The sequence below is a fragment of the Chiloscyllium punctatum genome, chromosome 30 (genome assembly GCF_047496795.1).
Source record: "Chiloscyllium punctatum isolate Juve2018m chromosome 30, sChiPun1.3, whole genome shotgun sequence".
NCBI classification, from domain to species: Eukaryota; Metazoa; Chordata; class Chondrichthyes; order Orectolobiformes; family Hemiscylliidae; genus Chiloscyllium; species Chiloscyllium punctatum.
In genome coordinates, this window is record NC_092768.1 from 130,970 (window position 1) to 142,674 (window position 11,705).

Genomic DNA, 11,705 nt, shown 5'->3' on the forward strand with positions numbered 1-11,705 from the left:
TTCCAGCGCCACTCTGATCGAGACTCTGATTTCCAGCAACTGCAGTCCTCACTTGTTCCATTCAGTCCTTCAAGACATCACCACCATTCAATGTGATCATGACTGAACATGTAATTTCAGTAACCACTCCACTCCAGCTTCCTCTCCTTCCTCTTCCTCCCCTGGATCCCTTTAGCTGCAAGGTCTACGTCCGGCTCCCTCTTGAGTGTATCTCACAAACCGGCATAGCCGCATCTTCCTGTGGGAGACAAGTCCACAGGTTCACCACTCTCTGAGAGAAAAATTCTTCCTGAATCGCTTGCCCTTCGTTCGGAGACTGTGACCCCTGGTTCTGGACGCCCCCAACATTGGGAACCGGTGAACTTTTGCTGGGATCCCTCAGTACCAAGCATGGATCTGCATGGGTTTCTCTTCAGAAGGGTCAGTGTGAATGGCCTGCTTCCACACTGTGGTGCTCCTATGATGCCAACAGTGTAGGTTGAGTACCTGCACGTGCTTTCTCAAGCTTGCCTCTGTGTTGACCTTCATGTTAACCCAGCCACTGGGCTTTGTCCTTCTATCGAGAAGAGCAGACGATGCCACTCAGATGACTTTGACTTTCCACTGTGGGTGTAGTACAGTCTGCCAGCAGCAGGGGATGGTGTTGCATCACCTTAATGGCAGGACCGGGTCCAAACTCTGAGGGGTCTGACCCCTTTTTGATTGGAGCGAGGGAGAGGGGAAAGCTCACTGTCATTTGTCGCTACCGGTTGCTTAAAGGTTTTAATTTGCACCCCATTTGCGTGGGAGTTATATGCCCACTGACGGGACGAAGTGACAACAAAATCAGAGTGGGAAACAGAAATTGCTGGAGCAAGTCAGCATCTGGAGTGGGGGTGGGGGAAGGGGAAGAAAGCAGACAAGGTTTCTGGTCCGGTGAGCCTTCTTGAGGACGGCAGTTTTCATTTGTCGCCAAAAAAGGAAAAAGTCTGAAATGATCATCTCCTTGGTAGATGAAAGGACAAGTTGGCCAGGGAGAGCAGAATTGAGAGTATCGTAGGTTTTGTTTGTTGACAAGAGCAGACCGCTCGGCCCTGGGAACGCACGCCTTTGGAGCGAACGGACGGGACTTGAAATCGGCACTCTTGCATTGAGATATGGAGCTGGCCTCTCAAAATGCCGCAGACTCCCCGGCGGGGAATTGAACCCCGGTCTCCCGCGTGACAGGCGGGGATACTAACCACTATACTACCGAGGATTGGACGACAGCGCGCTCTGTCGCATCCGTATTAGGTAGAATGTTCTTATGTGAAATTTGGATTTTGTTGTCAATTTGAGTTCTTCTTTAGATCATCTTCTACCTCTGTGGAGATGATTAAGGGAATAGTTATTGTTGTTTTCATGTTTTATTATTTGACTATCTATCTTTCAAGTAATCCGCCGCCGCTGCTGCTGCTGCTGTAAAACAGCCTTTTCGTTGTGCCCTACCGTCTGTGTTAAACTTCGTCTGCTGCTGATCCACGCGCTCTCTCCCATTACCTGCTTCTAACAAACTGATTTGTGTACGACAGCACAAATCCAACAGCCTGGCTTCAATTCCCACTGCCAAATGGACTCAGCACGAAAGCTTCCCCTTTTCAAGCTCGTCCCCTCAGGTTCTACTACCACCCATCAATCGCTTCCTCATCAGAGAGCAGTGCTCCCGGAGGACGGTGGGGTGACTTTACTGTACGCTGCATCAGATCTCACAGCCATGCATTTAACATCGAAACATAGAAATTAAGTGCAGGAGTAGGCCATTCAGCCCTTCAAGTCAGGCAGAATCCGAGGAGCAGGAAAATCAGGATGCTGCCTGACTTGCTTCGCGTTTCCAGCGCCACTCTGTTCGAGACTCTGATTTCCAGCGCCACTCTGATCGAGACTCTGATTTCCAGCGCCACTCTGATCGAGACTCTGATTTCCATCAACTGCAGTCCTCACTTGTTCCATTCAGCCCTTCAAGACATCACCACCATTCAATGTGATCATGACTGAACATGTAATTTCAGTAACCACTCCACTCCAGCTTCCTCTCCTTCCTCTTCCTCCCCTGGATCCCTTTAGCTGCAAGGTCTACGTCCGGCTCCCTCTTGAGTGTATCTCACAAACCGGCATAGCCGCATCTTCCTGTGGGAGACAAGTCCACAGGTTCACCACTCTCTGAGAGAAAAATTCTTCCTGAATCGCTTGCCCTTCGTTCGGAGACTGTGACCCCTGGTTCTGGACGCCCCCAACATTGGGAACCGGTGAACGTTTGCTGGGATCCCTCAGTACCAAGCATGGATCTGCATGGGTTTCTCTTCAGAAGGGTCAGTGTGAATGGCCTGCTTCCACACTGTGGTGCTCCTATGATGCCAACAGTGTAGGTTGAGTACCTGCACGTGCTTTCTCAAGCTTGCCTCTGTGTTGACCTTCATGTTAACCCAGCCACTGGGCTTTGTCCTTCTATCGAGAAGAGCAGACGATGCCACTCAGATGACTTTGACTTTCCACTGTGGGTGTAGTACAGTCTGCCAGCAGCAGGGGATGGTGTTGCATCACCTTAATGGCAGGACCGGGTCCAAACTCTGAGGGGTCTGACCCCTTTTTGATTGGAGCGAGGGAGAGGGGAAAGCTCACTGTCATTTGTCGCTACCGGTTGCTTAAAGGTTTTAATTTGCACCCCATTTGCGTGGGAGTTATATGCCCACTGACGGGACGAAGTGACAACAAAATCAGAGTGGGAAAGAGAAATTGCTGGAGCAAGTCAGCATCTGGAGTGGGGGTCGGGGAAGGGGAAGAAAGCAGACAAGGTTTCTGGTCCGGTGAGCCTTCTTGAGGACGGCAGTTTTCATTTGTCGCCAAAAAAGGAGGAAGTCTGAAATGATCATCTCCTTGGTAGATGAAAGGACAAGTTGGCCAGGGAGAGCAGAATTGAGAGTATCGTAGGTTTTGTTTGTTGACAAGAGCAGACCGCTCGGCCCTGGGAACGCACGCCTTTGGAGCGAACGGACGGGACTTGAAATCGGCACTCTTGCATTGAGATATGGAGCTGGCCTCTCAAAATGCCGCAGACTCCCCGGCGGGGAATTGAACCCCGGTCTCCCGCGTGACAGGCGGGGATACTAACCACTATACTACCGAGGATTGGACGACAGCGCGCTCTGTCGCATCCGTATTAGGTAGAATGTTCTTATGTGAAATTTGGATTCTGTTGTCAATTTGAGTTCTTCTTTAGATCATCTTCTACCTCTGTGGAGATGATTAAGGGAATAGTTATTGTTGTTTTCATGTTTTATTATTTGACTATCTATCTTTCAAGTAATCCGCCGCCGCTGCTGCTGCTGCTGTAAAACAGCCTTTTCGTTGTGCCCTACCGTCTGTGTTAAACTTCGTCTGCTGCTGATCCACGCGCTCTCTCCCATTACCTGCTTCTAACAAACTGATTTGTGTACGACAGCACAAATCCAACAGCCTGGCTTCAATTCCCACTGCCAAATGGACTCAGCACGAAAGCTTCCCCTTTTCAAGCTCGTCCCCTCAGGTTCTACTACCACCCATCAATCGCTTCCTCATCAGAGAGCAGTGCTCCCGGAGGACGGTGGGGTGACTTTACTGTACGCTGCATCAGATCTCTCAGCCATGCATTTAACATCGAAACATAGAAATTAAGTGCAGGAGTAGGCCATTCAGCCCTTCAAGTCAGGCAGAATCCGAGGAGCAGGAAAATCAGGATGCTGCCTGACTTGCTTCGCGTTTCCAGCGCCACTCTGATCGAGACTCTGATTTCCAGCGCCACTCTGATCGAGATTCTGATTTCCAGCGCCACTCTGATCGAGACTCTGATTTCCAGCAACTGCAGTCCTCACTTGTTCCATTCAGCCCTTCAAGACATCACCACCATTCAATGTGATCATGACTGAACATGTAATTTCAGTAACCACTCCACTCCAGCTTCCTCTCCTTCCTCTTCCTCCCCTGGATCCCTTTAGCTGCAAGGTCTACGTCCGGCTCCCTCTTGAGTGTATCTCACAAACCGGCATAGCCGCATCTTCCTGTGGGAGACAAGTCCACAGGTTCACCACTCTCTGAGAGAAAAATTCTTCCTGAATCGCTTGCCCTTCGTTCGGAGACTGTGACCCCTGGTTCTGGACGCCCCCAACATTGGGAACCGGTGAACTTTTGCTGGGATCCCTCAGTACCAAGCATGGATCTGCATGGGTTTCTCTTCAGAAGGGTCAGTGTGAATGGCCTGCTTCCACACTGTGGTGCTCCTATGATGCCAACAGTGTAGGTTGAGTACCTGCACGTGCTTTCTCAAGCTTGCCTCTGTGTTGACCTTCATGTTAACCCAGCCACTGGGCTTTGTCCTTCTATCGAGAAGAGCAGACGATGCCACTCAGATGACTTTGACTTTCCACTGTGGGTGTAGTACAGTCTGCCAGCAGCAGGGGATGGTGTTGCATCACCTTAATGGCAGGACCGGGTCCAAACTCTGAGGGGTCTGACCCCTTTTTGATTGGAGCGAGGGAGAGGGGAAAGCTCACTGTCATTTGTCGCTACCGGTTGCTTAAAGGTTTTAATTTGCACCCCATTTGCGTGGGAGTTATATGCCCACTGACGGGACGAAGTGACAACAAAATCAGAGTGGGAAACAGAAATTGCTGGAGCAAGTCAGCATCTGGAGTGGGGGTGGGGGAAGGGGAAGAAAGCAGACAAGGTTTCTGGTCCGGTGAGCCTTCTTGAGGACGGCAGTTTTCATTTGTCGCCAAAAAAGGAGGAAGTCTGAAATGATCATCTCCTTGGTAGATGAAAGGACAAGTTGGCCAGGGAGAGCAGAATTGAGAGTATCGTAGGTTTTGTTTGTTGACAAGAGAAGACCGCTCGGCCCTGGGAACGCACGCCTTTGGAGCGAACGGACGGGACTTGAAATCGGCACTCTTGCATTGAGATATGGAGCTGGCCTCTCAAAATGCCGCAGACTCCCCGGCGGGGAATTGAACCCCGGTCTCCCGCTTGACAGGCGGGGATACTAACCACTATACTACCGAGGATTGGACGACAGCGCGCTCTGTCGCATCCGTATTAGGTAGAATGTTCTTATGTGAAATTTGGATTCTGTTGTCAATTTGAGTTCTTCTTTAGATCATCTTCTACCTCTGTGGAGATGATTAAGGGAATAGTTATTGTTGTTTTCATGTTTTATTATTTGACTATCTATCTTTCAAGTAATCCGCCGCCGCTGCTGCTGCTGCTGTAAAACAGCCTTTTCGTTGTGCCCTACCGTCTGTGTTAAACTTCGTCTGCTGCTGATCCACGCGCTCTCTCCCATTACCTGCTTCTAACAAACTGATTTGTGTACGACAGCACAAATCCAACAGCCTGGCTTCAATTCCCACTGCCAAATGGACTCAGCACGAAAGCTTCCCCTTTTCAAGCTCGTCCCCTCAGGTTCTACTACCACCCATCAATCGCTTCCTCATCAGAGAGCAGTGCTCCCGGAGGACGGTGGGGTGACTTTACTGTACGCTGCATCAGATCTCTCAGCCATGCATTTAACATCGAAACATAGAAATTAAGTGCAGGAGTAGGCCATTCAGCCCTTCAAGTCAGGCAGAATCCGAGGAGCAGGAAAATCAGGATGCTGCCTGACTTGCTTCGCGTTTCCAGCGCCACTCTGATCGAGACTCTGATTTCCAGCGCCACTCTGATCGAGATTCTGATTTCCAGCGCCACTCTGATCGAGACTCTGATTTCCAGCAACTGCAGTCCTCACTTGTTCCATTCAGCCCTTCAAGACATCACCACCATTCAATGTGATCATGACTGAACATGTAATTTCAGTAACCACTCCACTCCAGCTTCCTCTCCTTCCTCTTCCTCCCCTGGATCCCTTTAGCTGCAAGGTCTACGTCCGGCTCCCTCTTGAGTGTATCTCACAAACCGGCATAGCCGCATCTTCCTGTGGGAGACAAGTCCACAGGTTCACCACTCTCTGAGAGAAAAATTCTTCCTGAATCGCTTGCCCTTCGTTCGGAGACTGTGACCCCTGGTTCTGGACGCCCCCAACATTGGGAACCGGTGAACTTTTGCTGGGATCCCTCAGTACCAAGCATGGATCTGCATGGGTTTCTCTTCAGAAGGGTCAGTGTGAATGGCCTGCTTCCACACTGTGGTGCTCCTATGATGCCAACAGTGTAGGTTGAGTACCTGCACGTGCTTTCTCAAGCTTGCCTCTGTGTTGACCTTCATGTTAACCCAGCCACTGGGCTTTGTCCTTCTATCGAGAAGAGCAGACGATGCCACTCAGATGACTTTGACTTTCCACTGTGGGTGTAGTACAGTCTGCCAGCAGCAGGGGATGGTGTTGCATCACCTTAATGGCAGGACCGGGTCCAAACTCTGAGGGGTCTGACCCCTTTTTGATTGGAGCGAGGGAGAGGGGAAAGCTCACTGTCATTTGTCGCTACCGGTTGCTTAAAGGTTTTAATTTGCACCCCATTTGCGTGGGAGTTATATGCCCACTGACGGGACGAAGTGACAACAAAATCAGAGTGGGAAACAGAAATTGCTGGAGCAAGTCAGCATCTGGAGTGGGGGTGGGGGAAGGGGAAGAAAGCAGACAAGGTTTCTGGTCCGGTGAGCCTTCTTGAGGACGGCAGTTTTCATTTGTCGCCAAAAAAGGAGGAAGTCTGAAATGATCATCTCCTTGGTAGATGAAAGGACAAGTTGGCCAGGGAGAGCAGAATTGAGAGTATCGTAGGTTTTGTTTGTTGACAAGAGAAGACCGCTCGGCCCTGGGAACGCACGCCTTTGGAGCGAACGGACGGGACTTGAAATCGGCACTCTTGCATTGAGATATGGAGCTGGCCTCTCAAAATGCCGCAGACTCCCCGGCGGGGAATTGAACGCCGGTCTCCCGCGTGACAGGCGGGGATACTAACCACTATACGACCGAGGATTGGACGACAGCGCGCTCTGTCGCATCCGTATTAGGTAGAATGTTCTTATGTGAAATTTGGATTTTGTTGTCAATTTGAGTTCTTCTTTAGATCATCTTCTACCTCTGTGGAGATGATTAAGGGAATAGTTATTGTTGTTTTCATGTTTTATTATTTGACTATCTATCTTTCAAGTAATCCGCCGCCGCTGCTGCTGCTGCTGTAAAACAGCCTTTTCGTTGTGCCCTACCGTCTGTGTTAAACTTCGTCTGCTGCTGATCCACGCGCTCTCTCCCATTACCTGCTTCTAACAAACTGATTTGTGTACGACAGCACAAATCCAACAGCCTGGCTTCAATTCCCACTGCCAAATGGACTCAGCACGAAAGCTTCCCCTTTTCAAGCTCGTCCCCTCAGGTTCTACTACCACCCATCAATCGCTTCCTCATCAGAGAGCAGTGCTCCGGGAGGACGGTGGGGTGACTTTACTGTACGCTGCATCAGATCTCTCAGCCATGCATTTAACATCGAAACATAGAAATTAAGTGCAGGAGTAGGCCATTCAGCCCTTCAAGTCAGGCAGAATCCGAGGAGCAGGAAAATCAGGATGCTGCCTGACTTGCTTCGCGTTTCCAGCGCCACTCTGATCGAGACTCTGATTTCCAGCGCCACTCTGATCGAGATTCTGATTTCCAGCGCCACTCTGATCGAGACTCTGATTTCCAGCAACTGCAGTCCTCACTTGTTCCATTCAGTCCTTCAAGACATCACCACCATTCAATGTGATCATGACTGAACATGTAATTTCAGTAACCACTCCACTCCAGCTTCCTCTCCTTCCTCTTCCTCCCCTGGATCCCTTTAGCTGCAAGGTCTACGTCCGGCTCCCTCTTGAGTGTATCTCACAAACCGGCATAGCCGCATCTTCCTGTGGGAGACAAGTCCACAGGTTCACCACTCTCTGAGAGAAAAATTCTTCCTGAATCGCTTGCCCTTCGTTCGGAGACTGTGACCCCTGGTTCTGGACGCCCCCAACATTGGGAACCGGTGAACTTTTGCTGGGATCCCTCAGTACCAAGCATGGATCTGCATGGGTTTCTCTTCAGAAGGGTCAGTGTGAATGGCCTGCTTCCACACTGTGGTGCTCCTATGATGCCAACAGTGTAGGTTGAGTACCTGCACGTGCTTTCTCAAGCTTGCCTCTGTGTTGACCTTCATGTTAACCCAGCCACTGGGCTTTGTCCTTCTATCGAGAAGAGCAGACGATGCCACTCAGATGACTTTGACTTTCCACTGTGGGTGTAGTACAGTCTGCCAGCAGCAGGGGATGGTGTTGCATCACCTTAATGGCAGGACCGGGTCCAAACTCTGAGGGGTCTGACCCCTTTTTGATTGGAGCGAGGGAGAGGGGAAAGCTCACTGTCATTTGTCGCTACCGGTTGCTTAAAGGTTTTAATTTGCACCCCATTTGCGTGGGAGTTATATGCCCACTGACGGGACGAAGTGACAACAAAATCAGAGTGGGAAACAGAAATTGCTGGAGCAAGTCAGCATCTGGAGTGGGGGTGGGGGAAGGGGAAGAAAGCAGACAAGGTTTCTGGTCCGGTGAGCCTTCTTGAGGACGGCAGTTTTCATTTGTCGCCAAAAAAGGAGGAAGTCTGAAATGATCATCTCCTTGGTAGATGAAAGGACAAGTTGGCCAGGGAGAGCAGAATTGAGAGTATCGTAGGTTTTGTTTGTTGACAAGAGAAGACCGCTCGGCCCTGGGAACGCACGCCTTTGGAGCGAACGGACGGGACTTGAAATCGGCACTCTTGCATTGAGATATGGAGCTGGCCTCTCAAAATGCCGCCGACTCCCCGGCGGGGAATTGAACCCCGGTCGCCCGCGTGACAGGCGGGGATACTAACCACTATACTACCGAGGATTGGACGACAGCGCGCTCTGTCGCATCCGTATTAGGTAGAATGTTCTTATGTGAAATTTGGATTTTGTTGTCAATTTGAGTTCTTCTTTAGATCATCTTCTACCTCTGTGGAGATGATTAAGGGAATAGTTATTGTTGTTTTCATGTTTTATTATTTGACTATCTATCTTTCAAGTAATCCGCCGCCGCTGCTGCTGCTGCTGTAAAACAGCCTTTTCGTTGTGCCCTACCGTCTGTGTTAAACTTCGTCTGCTGCTGATCCACGCGCTCTCTCCCATTACCTGCTTCTAACAAACTGATTTGTGTACGACAGCACAAATCCAACAGCCTGGCTTCAATTCCCACTGCCAAATGGACTCAGCACGAAAGCTTCCCCTTTTCAAGCTCGTCCCCTCAGGTTCTACTACCACCCATCAATCGCTTCCTCATCAGAGAGCAGTGCTCCCGGAGGACGGTGGGGTGACTTTACTGTACGCTGCATCAGATCTCTCAGACATGCATTTAACATCGAAACATAGAAATTAAGTGCAGGAGTAGGCCATTCAGCCCTTCAAGTCAGGCAGAATCCGAGGAGCAGGAAAATCAGGATGCTGCCTGACTTGCTTCGCGTTTCCAGCGCCACTCTGATCGAGACTCTGATTTCCAGCAACTGCAGTCCTCACTTGTTCCATTCAGCCCTTCAAGACATCACCACCATTCAATGTGATCATGACTGAACATGGAATTTCAGTAACCACTCCAGCTTCCTCTCCGTACCCCTGGATCCCTTTAGCTGCAAGGTCTACGTCCGGCTCCCTCTTGAGTGTATCTCACAAACCGGCATAGCCGCATCTTCCTGTGGGAGACAAGTCCACAGGTTCACCACTCTCTGAGAGAAAAATTCTTCCTGAATCGCTTGCCCTTCGTTCGGAGACTGTGACCCCTGGTTCTGGACGCCCCCAACATTGGGAACCGGTGAACTTTTGCTGGGATCCCTCAGTACCAAGCATGGATCTGCATGGGTTTCTCTTCAGAAGGGTCAGTGTGAATGGCCTGCTTCCACACTGTGGTGCTCCTATGATGCCAACAGTGTAGGTTGAGTACCTGCACGTGCTTTCTCAAGCTTGCCTCTGTGTTGACCTTCATGTTAACCCAGCCACTGGGCTTTGTCCTTCTATCGAGAAGAGCAGACGATGCCACTCAGATGACTTTGACTTTCCACTGTGGGTGTAGTACAGTCTGCCAGCAGCAGGGGATGGTGTTGCATCACCTTAATGGCAGGACCGGGTCCAAACTCTGAGGGGTCTGACCCCTTTTTGATTGGAGCGAGGGAGAGGGGAAAGCTCACTGTCATTTGTCGCTACCGGTTGCTTAAAGGTTTTAATTTGCACCCCATTTGCGTGGGAGTTATATGCCCACTGACGGGACGAAGTGACAACAAAATCAGAGTGGGAAAGAGAAATTGCTGGAGCAAGTCAGCATCTGGAGTGGGGGTGGGGGAAGGGGAAGAAAGCAGACAAGGTTTCTGGTCCGGTGAGCCTTCTTGAGGACGGCAGTTTTCATTTGTCGCCAAAAAAGGAGAAAGGACAAGTTGGCCAGGGAGAGCAGAATTGAGAGTATCGTAGGTTTTGTTTGTTGACAAGAGCAGACCGCTCGGCCCTGGGAACGCACGCCTTTGGAGCGAACGGACGGGACTTGAAATCGGCACTCTTGCATTGAGATATGGAGCTGGCCTCTCAAAATGCCGCAGACTCCCCGGCGGGGAATTGAACCCCGGTCTCCCGCGTGACAGGCGGGGATACTAACAACTATACTACCGAGGATTGGACGACAGCGCACTCTGTCGCATCCGTATTAGGTAGAATGTTCTTATGTGAAATTTGGATTTTGTTGTCAATTTGAGTTCTTCTTTAGATCATCTTCTACCTCTGTGGAGATGATTAAGGGAATAGCTATTGTTGTTTTCATGTTTTATTATTTGACTATCTATCTTTCAAGTAATCCGCCGCCGCTGCTGCTGCTGTAAAACAGCCTTTTCGTTGTGCCCTACCGTCTGTGTTAAACTTCGTCTGCTGCTGATCCACGCGCTCTCTCCCATTACCTGCTTCTAACAAACTGATTTGTGTACGACAGCACAAATCCAACAGCCTGGCTTCAATTCCCACTGCCAAATGGACTCAGCACGAAAGCTTCCCCTTTTCAAGCTCGTCCCCTCAGGTTCTACTACCACCCATCAATCGCTTCCTCATCAGAGAGCAGTGCTCCCGGAGGACGGTGGGGTGACTTTACTGTACGCTGCATCAGATCTCTCAGCCATGCATTTAACATCGAAACATAGAAATTAAGTGCAGGAGTAGGCCATTCAGCCCTTCAAGTCAGGCAGAATCCGAGGAGCAGGAAAATCAGGATGCTGCCTGACTTGCTTCGCGTTTCCAGCGCCACTCTGATCGAGACTCTGATTTCCAGCAACTGCAGTCCTCACTTGTTCCATTCAGCCCTTCAAGACATCACCACCATTCAATGTGATCATGACTGAACATGTAATTTCAGTAACCACTCCACTCCAGCTTCCTCTCCTTCCTCTTCCTCCCCTGGATCCCTTTAGCTGCAAGGTCTACGTCCGGCTCCCTCTTGAGTGTATCTCACAAACCGGCATAGCCGCATCTTCCTGTGGGAGACAAGTCCACAGGTTCACCACTCTCTGAGAGAAAAATTCTTCCTGAATCGCTTGCCCTTCGTTCGGAGACTGTGACCCCTGGTTCTGGACGCCCCCAACATTGGGAACCGGTGAACGTTTGCTGGGATCCCTCAGTACCAAGCATGGATCTGCATGGGTTTCTCTTCAGAAGGGTCAGTGTGAA

The 11,705-nt window shown here is 50.3% G+C and overlaps 5 non-coding genes across 5 annotated transcripts; all 5 read right to left on the reverse strand.

Moving 5' to 3' along the window:
• Window positions 1-1,165: 1,165 nt before the first annotated feature.
• Window positions 1,166-1,237, reverse strand: trnad-guc (transfer RNA aspartic acid (anticodon GUC)). Its single transcript has one exon. It is a non-coding gene; the product is annotated as a tRNA-Asp (tRNA).
• A 1,835-nt stretch (window positions 1,238-3,072) lies between these two features.
• trnad-guc (transfer RNA aspartic acid (anticodon GUC)) lies at window positions 3,073-3,144 on the reverse strand. Its single transcript has one exon. It is a non-coding gene; the product is annotated as a tRNA-Asp (tRNA).
• Window positions 3,145-4,979: 1,835 nt separating this feature from the next.
• trnad-guc (transfer RNA aspartic acid (anticodon GUC)) lies at window positions 4,980-5,051 on the reverse strand. The gene has a single exon. It is a non-coding gene; the product is annotated as a tRNA-Asp (tRNA).
• Window positions 5,052-8,793: 3,742 nt separating this feature from the next.
• Window positions 8,794-8,865, reverse strand: trnad-guc (transfer RNA aspartic acid (anticodon GUC)). Its single transcript has one exon. It is a non-coding gene; the product is annotated as a tRNA-Asp (tRNA).
• A 1,730-nt stretch (window positions 8,866-10,595) lies between these two features.
• trnad-guc (transfer RNA aspartic acid (anticodon GUC)) lies at window positions 10,596-10,667 on the reverse strand. Its single transcript has one exon. It is a non-coding gene; the product is annotated as a tRNA-Asp (tRNA).
• Window positions 10,668-11,705: the final 1,038 nt, after the last annotated feature.